This window comes from Branchiostoma floridae, chromosome 5 (genome assembly GCF_000003815.2).
Source record: "Branchiostoma floridae strain S238N-H82 chromosome 5, Bfl_VNyyK, whole genome shotgun sequence".
Lineage (NCBI taxonomy): Eukaryota > Metazoa > Chordata > Leptocardii > Amphioxiformes > Branchiostomatidae > Branchiostoma > Branchiostoma floridae.
The window spans coordinates 19,422,718-19,434,756 of NC_049983.1; the positions used below are offsets into that span (position 1 = coordinate 19,422,718).

General features: G+C 38.7%; 1 long non-coding RNA gene across 3 annotated transcripts in view; it reads left to right on the forward strand.

Moving 5' to 3' along the window:
- LOC118415331 overlaps positions 1 to 12,039 on the forward strand; it is a 128,943-nt gene that overhangs the window by 110,000 nt on the left and 6,904 nt on the right. For 2 of the 3 annotated variants that reach the window (XR_004831106.1, XR_004831105.1), the window contains exons 3-4: positions 3,765 to 3,847; positions 4,366 to 4,545. This is a non-coding gene — a long non-coding RNA (uncharacterized LOC118415331). Of the gene's footprint in view, positions 1 to 3,764; positions 3,848 to 4,365; positions 4,546 to 5,647; positions 5,714 to 12,039 lie in introns of all 3 variants that reach the window. The other variant, XR_004831107.1, reaches the window with a different exon arrangement.

Genomic DNA, 12,039 nt, shown 5'->3' on the forward strand with positions numbered 1-12,039 from the left:
TATTAAATTGTGTGGAACGATTTTATCTGTCAAGTTCATCCAACACAACAGTAAGCTGTAGAAAGAGCGGGTCTTAGAATTTGTAGGAGCAATATAAGAAGGCTTACTGAAGCAAACTTTATTACCTCCTGAGGGCGCTGTCTCTTAATGAATCTGGTGACAGCACCTGTGACAGCAACTTTGTCTTCCAGGCTGCTGTTTATCTAAGTTTGCATTCAGCCTTGGGCTACAGCAATGGAGTACAGTGTACATTGCATTATTTCATCGCCTAAGGTGTTTTCTTTCTCCCTGAGGGTTTTTACTGGGTCAACAACCTTAAAGTTTTGTTTGTTTTTTGCTTAAAATTTTCAATAGAAAAAGCTGAAGTCAGGTAGTATAATCTGAAATGTTTCTGATAGACCATTGTTTTCAAGAAAGAATTTCTTATTTTTTGTATTCTTGATTCTTCTGAATGTCAAGGCAGAGAGGTGTAACTTTAAGGCAGGAGAATGATAGATTTCCTTGGCAGTAGATTGTAAGATCAAGATCTTAAGGAGGCTTAGACAACCTTTCTAGGAGATTTAAGTTTACTGGTGGCTATACATTCTTGGATGGAGGATATAACAGTTTTCTCATATAATCTTTTCTTGAGGGACTGAGTCACCAATGTTGTCTACTCCCCTGTGGAGAGATGCAGACATTCAACAACACTTAAGTGTGTGTCCAACAGGAAGAAAGAAGCAAGGGGACAAGCCATGAATTATAATAGAAAAGAACCGTTATGCGGGAACTTGGTAAGATGGGCTACAGTTGGGAGGGGAGTCAACGGATAGCATCAATTGAAAACAATACTGGAAAGTGGTGATGATGGTGATGAAAAGTATGTAAGAACAATGGGATGACTAATGTTACATGTATGTAAATGAAGGGTAAACATGCTAAGGGCTTGTAATAAGGTGTGCAAGATAACAGGTACTCAAGTAACTAAAAGAAAATAGAAATGGTTAGGGATGTCTATAATATTTCATAATTTACTTGTGATTTGGTATCATTTGATTTACTGGCAACATTACCTATTCAATGATGAATTTGGTGAAAGTTTGTACAAGGTTGAAGTCTGACATCTTGGCAGTAAAATATCGCCTTCAGTCTCCATGAAATATTACATGGACTTAAGTGGGGTTTTGGTGTCACAGTCGCATCCCGCTTGTGTTTCACTGTAATTGATTTCTAAACTTTGCCACCCACTTTGAAATTTCCTTTACATGCTCTTAGTAACATATGAAGTTGAAATACTTCAATAAGCTGATTTATGATAAGCTACTAGTTAAATTCATATGCACAACAGAACCACTCACTCAGACTGACAACAGAATGAATGCACTCTAAATCATGCATTTCAACTCCTAAGATTAATGACAGAAACTTAAGGTAACAACAATTTTAAGACCGTAAACTAATAAAAGAAGCTGCATTATTAAAATACTATAATGAAAGTTTACCCATCAAAGGACTACTGCATGCTATTAGGAAATCATCAGGGGAGCAGCTAGCAATTTTGTGAATTGACTGTGACATACTTCAAGAACAATGTGATACACAAGGAAGTTGAAGTTTAGTGTAGACCCCAAAATGTTTAGAATTTTGTCTTTTTCCCATCAGTTTGTTAAAACATTTGATGACACTTCAAATCATGAAGAAGAGTTTTACCACCCATAAATCAAGTATTAGGCAAGATATATGATTAATGAATCACTTATTGATAGTATCTGTAGTAAAGTCTGTATATGATTTTTTTGCATGTCAATAAGTTTATCACCTGCATTATTACATATAGGATAGGATGAGTTTTTATCGGAAATGTGCTTCAGGTAAAGAAGTGCATCATGGCATGCACATGCACATGCTCATGCTCATCAATGTTTTATTAGCAAACTTTATGATGTTTCCCTGATTGCAATCTTGTTGGGTGTGGCAATGCAAGGCTGCACTTTTCCTGGCACGCACATTTGTTTGTGTAATGTCTGCCATGCCAATATGTAAATTTTTAAACACACCCGCAAATTTAAATTTATTAAGATATAATCGTTATGTATCAAATGTGTGGAGCAAAAATCATTTCGCCTATAACCATTTTGGAGAAAGGAAAACCCCTGTTGTATTGTCTCAGTTTTTGATGGAGCTTACAGATCTAGAAGGCTTTTGGGATTTTTTTGCTCACATTTTCTGTTTTCTACATTATGTTTGTAATTATATAGACTAACAGATATATACAGTATGTTTCTTGTTTGCTGTTTAATAAAGAAATGCACTAGAATTACAACTGTATTTTTCACAAATAAGTAAGTTTCAGAGGAGCACGTATGACTTGTGTGTGAAAGACCCTACTACTTTTCATTCCCAGCATGCACCACGCAAGTTGTCCACATCCTATCAACATGTTAACACTGCACTTGTTGAAGTAAAATGTTGAGCTGTCCAGTTCGCTGGATGTAGTTGTGGATCAATTGAATTTTAATGGAATAATGGAATAACATTGTGTTGATGAAATTTCTATCATATAAGCCATATATTTAAGAATTAAGAAAGGAATTATTCCTCAAATAATTTTTGGTGAGTCAGTCAGCAGTCGTATAATGATAATACAAAGTAATGGCAAGACAACATACATCCCAACACGATGTTATACAGTCATGTTTTTAGAATTACTTTAGCCCTCTCGACCCGGCCACTCAACTTTATGAACCTTGCAGCTGAATTACGGCCTCCTTGTGCATACGGCAGCATCCCAAGTGCCATGTAACCAACACTCGTGTGGTTTCGCAGCGATCCAATCTCCCAGATCAATTTCAATTGAGTGGCGGACATGATCCTTGCGTGTATTTTCTATCCCTTCGAAACCCTAAGCTGTCCATTTGGTGTCTGGAGCAGCGTTGGGGTCACCCACGTACAACAGTCACTGCAAACCATTTTGTTTCATTCTGCATGGTAAATCTATACTGTCTTAAAGTTGTGGGCTTAGCATTACCACTGGTATATGAGTTTGAGGTATGATGTGGGGGTTGAGATTGATGTGCCTTCCTGGCTCTCGAATGGCCCATCAAGTATTTCTATTGACCCAGAGATTTGCTACAGTCCAGCCCAAACACTTGTAAAATAACATGGCTGTCTGCCTGACTCTGTACTTGAGCTGGCTTAGGTACTGAATGGCATTCCAATGCCAGGGTAGGAGACAGATCTCCATTTTGCTGCTGTATTGTTTTTATAAATCAAATCTTGTGTTTCATTTTTATTTTGTCTTCTTACACTCTTGAAGCACATTGAAGTTGTTTTGATTTCTACACGGATTGGTGCCAAAATAATTTTATATCATTTTTAACCTCAGTTCTACATATTTTCCAATTAAAGCCAGCAGGCTAAGGATACATACACGGCACATTCTGCTCATTGACAGGAGTCCTGTGATTGTTCACACACTGCGTCATGAGGAGAAGAATGTTACTGTGCGGAGCTGATCTCTGGTTCCCCAATTTGGACTGACATCAGCACATTTTCTGCAGGGCAACTTATAAATCACCGGACAAATGCCCTTTGCTCCTGTCACAACCCAGACAGAAGAATGTCTGTGATAGCTATAAAATTCATACAAAAGACGCATCATGGAAACTTAAGATGACCATCAGACAAGTGATCTATAGTCTGTGGCTACATTCTAAGCAGAAAGACGCATCACATGCCATTCTCTTGACAAAATGATAGCTTCATTATACTCTGACTCCTTGCAGGAACGCTGCAGCTGAAGGGATGCAGACAGTGCCACCAGCACAGGCAGCCTGTTGGAGCCAGACTGAAGATTAGGATGTCTAAAGTGGGTGCAGGCATCCATCAGGCACTCCCTCCAGGATGATTTTAAGAGTCCTTGTAAGATTTTCCCAGAAGAAGAACTGTAGAAATGTGAAGTCTAGTCATTAATATCAGTGCATAAGATTTTTGAAGTACTCAGACAGCTGCTGTCTGATTATCGGTTGTTACAGATTTCTTCTGTAGCTGGTGCATGCTGGGACACATGTGCCCTATACAAGTCATACTTACTCTTCTAAAACTTACATTTTGTGTATGATGAAATAAACCAGTCTATTACAGTAAGTACTGCTACTACTACCACTGCTACTACCACTACTACTACTACTGCAGTTACTGCAATTACTACTGCTATTGCTACGATACTACTACTACTACAACTGCTGCTGCTGCTTCTTCTACTACTGTTGCTACAACTGCTACTACTACTTCTACTGCTACTACAGATAAAAACATAATAGCTAAGACTTGCCCACTTGTTGTGAAAGGACATGCTTTTTACTTAACATGTATGTTCATGAATAGGAACAGCTAATGGAGAAATCTGTGCAATGAACAGTGGAGTGCTGTTCAGAATGTCCAATCTCAAAGACCACCATCATGCCCAGCAGCTGCGCAAGTTGGATGAGAGACAACTGGCTCGGATTCAAACTCTCAGCCTCCGGGTTCACTATCCTCTCAACGATGCACACTACAGCAGCTGTGGTAATTACAATTTGCTTTCTTCATCCAGTCGCTCTAATGCTACATTCAACACGTGCTGCGCTCTTCACAGTTGATCTTAGATAGGCCATCTGTTGAAAGTGAGTGCTAAAACTGCTTTGGAAATGTGCAGCCTATAAGTACAAATCCCCCGCAATCATCACCCAGCTGATACCTCTGATCAGATTTTAGTGCAGAGCGCAGTGATCTATGTGTAAGCTAGCACTTTTAGTACTGCTTTGTAGTAGGTGAAATGGAGTGTTCAAGGTCACTAGAGGATGCCATTTGCCACAACGATTCAATTGCTTGGTTGTTGGGCTCTTCAGAAATAGTTATTATGTGGCAAAATCCAAACTCGCGAATACTGTAAAATTCGTGTATTTTTGAGGGTAGGTCAGAAAAACAGCAGCCTTGACAAAAATCTGGTGGAGCATTCAAGTTGAAATACCTCTACAGGTCTCGTAAGGTAAAGTATCTCCTCTTGCTGTACATTGTACTTGCTATTCAGTAAAGGTATCAATCAAATGTTCCAAGATGCATGAGTTACCAGTACCATAAGTAGTTGCTTACTGAATGGATGGTGCAAAATTGCAGCTTTAAGCACGAACATTATATAAGAAGCCTTACATAATGTCCGTGCTTTGTGGAGAATGTTTCTCATCCTCAAGATGTTTTACCATGATTTCAATATGTCATGTTCCATACTCGATCCACTCTGCATTTCAAGCATGTTTCTCCTCCACAGGTACAGAGCAAGGATTACAAGCAGAAGGGAGCATTTTGCATACTCTACTGAGCTAAGTTAATTAGTCACGTTGTCAGAGTAGGAGATTGGGGATCGCATTAATCTACCACTTCTTTTCAGATGCAGAAATTGTCATCTAATTGCAAATTTGCTCTTTGAGATGTCACTGATCCCCATCTTTGTGTTTCTCATCAACAAGACTGCTATAACTGACCTGGAAGTATCTGCTGCAGACAGAATCAAGCCAACTCTTCACATGAATAGAGTGGATTAGTACTTGTTACAAAATCCCCAATGAAATTTTCATGTAGAAGTGTTCTCATTATCACACATAATAGCACAATCCTAACTTCTTTTCAGAAAGAAATCAAGGAGTATTGAACCTCCAGGCAGTTGATGCTAAGGGTCAAACCAGAATATGATAAGGTAACAGGTGTTTTAAGACCTCATATCTCCATGAAATGGTCTGATTGTGTAAATGACTTCTACATTTACATAATCTATGCTTGGTATTTGAGCCCTATAATGGAAAACACTACAAATATAGATTTCCCTCATTAGATATGTAAATTAAGTACCAGTTTGCATAATTTGCACAATTTGCACTTTATGATGTACATCTCTGTCTACGCTTCCTATATATATATATACCAAATATCATATGCATTTGTCATTCCTTGTGCAGTTATCCTCCTTAGAAGATTTTGACAAAGAGGCCCCTGCAGTTCCAGAGCAATCTGCTAGGGGCCCCAAACATACACAACATATATTCCTTACATTCCAAGCTATCTGTCACCAAATAGTCAAGACTAAAGTACATCCAGGTCAAAAGTTACAAGAATGGAATTTCTGCTGCAGTACCAAGCTCACATACAAAATGTACCAGTGGGCCCAAAATTGACCTTGATTTTTGACTTTCAAACACCTACCCATGTAACAAATATCATTGTAATCGATCCGGAGGTTCTTGAATTAGGCTGACTTCAATAATCCAGAAACACAAACAAGCAGACAGACAGACAGACACACACAAAACTATATCTCCATTTTTCATAGAGATAATTGCATGGGTAAAAGGTAATTTTTGGAGGGGTGGGGGTTTTTCAAATTTTTTTTTTCTCTTGCTACAATTTTGCCATCCATTCTTACTGTCAAGTTATTGATTTTCCTCCCACACCAAGTGCCATATGTGATTCAGATATGCAAGCCAGTATTCAATGAATATACCATGCATGCTTTATACGCAAGATGATGTCTCAAAACATTTGGTTACTGACATTTGGTAATAATTTCCATTTCACTGTAATGTCAAGTTAATTACTTTCAGAGACTATTTGAACTTAAATAATTACTTACAATTGTACATGTATATGGTTTCAGTCATGTCCAAAATTCAGTTTGTCATTTACAGGTACCATCATTCTGTACTTGATGAAGTGGTGGAAGGGTCGATAATCACTACAATGCTGACGTGATAGTAACCCAAATTTCACAGCTGTTTGTCATAAAATGTATGTAAATCAATACAAAAATGAGGTTGATGATAAATCTCATGAACAATTAGATAATTGGGTCAGAGAATTATTTCTTCAAGGTCCAGGTGGTAATGAGGTCACAAAGGGTACCGGTATAGCAAGGTGAAAAGTCATTGTGCCTGTGTAACAGTGGGATTGGAGCGCCACCAAACTGACCATGCCAACAGCTCTGAGCTTTGGCGTAGTGGTTTGCGGTGCTGGGTTTGTTGTCTGGCGGTGTGGGTTCGAATCCCGGGAGCCTGGAGACAATTGCAGTCCTGAAAAATTGCCAGTTCTTTCCATGGTAGTGTCAACCACAAACTCAAAGATATCTTGTACTTTGATCTAGATCAACTATCATTATTCCATCCACTGTTGCTGCATGTTAATAACTTGAATAAAGGTGAGTCACAGTGTTTCTGATGTCTCTTAAACTTTTCCATGAAAAATAAAGTACAGTGTTGCATAATTAATGAGCATCATTTCTTCCAGTCAGTAACATCTAAAGGCCAGCCTGGTTTTGAAAGTCTTACAAAATGTAGTTCTCTTGGTGCGTGTGAAACTTTTATTGCATCAGGCAATGAAATTACTTTCCCTTCCCTCCGGCCAGCTCCCGGAAGGGCTTAGGAACTTGTGCTCTCCGGCATCACCTCCTGACCCAAGTGCTTCCACTGATGTTATTACTGTGTGGGTTGATTTTAGCATCTGGTAAACTTCAGTGCTAGCACCTAAGTTGTGTAAGATTCCAGATATTATCTTCATCCAGAGACACCATGGTGTCTTTGATAAGATGTGTACTAGGGTAGAACGTGAAGGGGCATTATGACTGTCCATTGTCACTATGTTTATACCATGTACTTGCAATTAGCCCTCGGGCACGAACTTGCAAATAAACTTCTTGTTATTATGACAGCTATTTTTGATTCTGCAAGTGTTCTCTTGTGGAGTTTGTTTGACCTCCTACGATTTGTGTCCTTACAGGATAGAACCCATAGAAAGAAGGCTGGCCTGAGAGATCAGTCCAACTAAAACTTCTTTTGGAAATGTTAAATGTTCCTGGTAGTTTCGTTATCATGTGATGGGCATAATAGAGTATCAATTTGAAAAACATGAAATTTTGCACTTTGATTTTCATTTTATTGTAACCTGCTGTTGAAAGGGCTCATGTTGAGAAAATTGAAATACAGCTACTGAATGGAATTGCTGTGATTGCAGGAAGATAAGTTGGCAGCTGAAGCACATTTTGCAAAAAAGCCCTTTGCCTTTGTAGAATCTGATGTAATTTTGAGAAGGCCTCATGGCTATCAAAGTGTGAATAGCTTGGAATTGGTTTCTTGGAAATATGATAACTTGTAGAGGTTCAGCACGGTCACCAGTCTGTGACGACGTCTTTGGTTATAGAAGTGCATAAATCTGATCAAAGGAATCACATGATAAAGGAAAGCCTGTCTGAATAGCAGGTATTAAAGCCTGGCAGATGGGGTTGGTATTAGTTCCTGGGAGTCGGCAAGATGTAAAGGCTCCTTTCATAAGCAGCAGCACCCACTCGCTTCCTGCCAGCTGATCAAAACGACTTATAAAAGGAAATAACATTTCAAAGAACGGTGACCTGCAAGGCAGCAGGGGTCAAGAACGAAATAGAAAAGTGTGATCACACAATGAAGTATGACGTATTTACTTAATATGAAGTTGAATCAGAGGAGTCAGTGGCACTTTTGTTTGATTGTGACACCATCTCACCCCATCCAGACGGTAACAACAGATTCTTAAAAGGTATATTTATCTATAGACGTAATATTCTTGCAGAACATTCATCAAAGTTTTCAGGGGGTGGCTTTGAGTAGGGCATTCACACTGAAGTTCATGTAGTTGATGGAAGGCCAAGTTCAAGTTGATGGAAAGTTCTGAAGTGTACTTTTCGTTTACATGCAATTGGAAACAGCTTGAAGATGTGCAGTGAAAGCACAGCTTCTCCAGTCAACAGCTGCAGACCAGATTTGAAGTAGCTTCAGATATTAAGCCACAAAATTTCAGAGTGAGCAGTTTCACCCAAAATATCATAAAAGTGATAGCCCATTTTCCATTTTTGATTAGTTCATTGAATTGTACTTTTCAAAATTAGGTAGGGCTGGTTTGTGTGAAGACATGCCAACTGCAGAACAGTAGTTATTTTATGCAGTGAACCAAGGGACGAAAATTTCTTAAGAAATAAAAGCTAGTATCCTGCTTGGTGTACCCTAAAATGTACACTCAAGAGTTCTCTGTCTCTCCCTCAATGCAACACCAGCAACCTTGGACAAACCTCCAGTGAACCAGCTGAGTGAACTCCATCTAAACTTTCAATTCCTGATTTCTTATCTTAATTAGAAGTAGATTACTCATGTGGCCTTAAGACTTTCCTTCCTTCGTTGACCTGATTTAGATCCACCTGGATTGTACATCTAGATTGAAGAGGGATAGCTAGGATTATCTCTTGCCAGTGGGTAATCCTTGTTAATCCCCGGAGGACACTTTGATGACCCGGTTTGATGCACAACCCACTGTGTAACCCTTGGAGGTAATACATTCCTGGAAGCCTTTGTCTGTTGGGTCAAGAGGTTGTAATGAGGAGTTGATGTTGAGCCAATCACTGTTTGATCTACCTTGGGAAAAAAGCCAAGGGGGATGCCAACTTTGTTTGAAGTGCCCTTCCTAAGAGCAAAGAAAGTAAGGAGAAAAGGGTGGACAAATGCCAGAGCTGCAAGGCTGCAGTTGATGGTAAGAAATTTGGAAAGACAAATGATAGCAAAAAATTACAATGACACATCTAGGGACCATAGCATGTGGGTGCCTGTTTGTGTTGTATTTGTGACAAGAAGTTAATAAAAAGCTTTTTGTAAGCTGAAACTGGATAGAGATGCAATCCTACTGTAATGGTCTACTGTTCAATACCATGGAACTTGATGGAAAGCAGTGGCTTTGATTTACGCTAGTTTCAGCACCACGGACAGGAACAGTTTAATGTACCGGAAAATTTGTATGGGCATCTTTGATTATTTCTGCCTGGCTTGGCTCTGTAATATTCTACATGACTGCACTGTCCACCTGTGGTCACATTCATACAAATACCTCCGGTAAACACCATCTGTCCATACCAGTCCACACATTTGGGGCTATGCAATAAAGAAAAACAAGTAACGGAAGTAACATCATAGATTTTTTTTACTTTCTTTAGTATTCTTCTTTCAGCATCATATTGTAAGTTTCAAGAGAAATAGATAAAAGTTGCCCACAGATCTGATGTCACAAATGGTTGATGGTTCTTCAAAACACAGATTCATTTGCAAGATGAAGACTACGTATGTCAATGCAGGGTGTTCTAAAAGTGATATACACGTACACTGTATCCACTAATTGCAGTTTCCTGCTCATTGAAAGAAATTAATGTGTTCTTTACTCTTGCCATGTTTTTTTATATACAAAGTGCAACTGTTGTGTGTCAGCCCCCACTCCTATAACATTATCAGCAAATGGATGTTCGGGTAAGTTGAGTTATTGGTTAGCTGTGACCTCAAAATTCACTGTGAACATGTGGCTTTGAAACTGTCCACTCTCAGTGTGCCTGAGCAAGAGATGGCTCTAGCACTTGAGCCTTCTTGTATCCTGATCTTGAATCATAGCACCACTGGGAATGTGTCCAAGAGTCCTGGGGGTCTACAATGACCAAATCCTGTGTGTATATCAGCAAGGATCTCTCCACTCAAATTCATAATCCTTCTTTGAGTTCTGTGGCATCAGGTCAATGGCAGATCATGTATCAAGGTTGGAGTGGACTGCACAGATATCAGTGGGCCTTTTGTGGTTATCCTTTGCATTAATCTTTTGTCAATTCAGAAGAGCTTGCCCATTTATCACAGTGGCACAGTGCCTTAAGCTGTGAGTGAGTCCATTGTTTTCATCAGTAAGAGGCCAGGAAAAGTTTGATGGTCAGACTCGTATCAAGAGCCTAAACAAGTGTGGTTTACATGTTTTGCATTAGGCCATGTTGATTTGATTATATGGATGACATCCTCTGGGAATCCAAAAACTGATGCGAGCTTGCGAATGAAACAAAGTTTGACAAAAAAAGTTGCCTTCATTATGAAATCAAAGTGGTCAGAACAAATGATTGAACACATGGAATTTGTATACATGTGCCAAACAAGACATTTTTTTTCACATCTTAATTGACCTTGTAATGTTCTATGACATTAGTATACATTTCCAATGTTTATTTTTGCAATCCACAGCATATTTTGTTTATTTTGAAGCTGCTTTGTACAATTTAAAGTATGGTTGAAAATTTTTTTTTAATTTTGGAAACAGACAAAAATTGATGTGTGTGCAAATAACAGACTAAAAATTTCACCCTGTTTTTTATGCTTTGAAATCAGGGTGTCATGAATCATGCAGCACCAGTTTCTTGTATCTTGCACAAAGAAGGGATATTATAATTGATGAGTGTGGTATCCGTTTGTGCACAAACGTGCCTTTGTAGTCGTTATGACTGTGACTCATGCGATAGAAGCAAGGTCAGCATGTAATCATACACCTTTCGTCACGCTGTCATGTGTGATTCCAGATATTGGCTACATTTGAAAGCGGAGGTTGTTGGCCTTTTTGTCACTATACGGCTTCTTCAATAATCATCCTACAGTTAATTATTGTTTGACATCATTTTAAATGAAGTCTGAAGAATAAAAGATGACTTGTATTTTCTAAAAAGGTGCCAGCATAACTTGGTTTGCTGTGCATGATATTTATGTGTTTATTGTTGTTTCTGTTCTTTTATCTGTTTTCAGAAATGACAAAAGCAGATTGTAGTATCCAGCAGTAATGATTGATTCAATTTCTACAATTGTACAGTTTAATGTCCTGGATGACTAATCTGCATAAAGGTGACAAAAGCAAATGTGTTGACAGTTGTAAAAAAATTTGATACGTTTCCTTCTTGTCTATCATTGCAGCTGTTGTTTTGCAGCAGACACACATCGTACAAATTGAATGTGAAAATATGTAAAACTCATATCCTTGCCCAGCATCAGACCAGAATATTTGTTGACAGTTCCTTTGAGACTGATGATTTATCTCCACCCTGCAGTAGTTTTGAGGATCGCGATCTCTAGAGTAATTGTTAAACTATACCCACAGTGGTATTGAACTCTGGTACAATGGCATTAATCTCTTTGGGCACGAACAATACAATACTATTCCTGTATT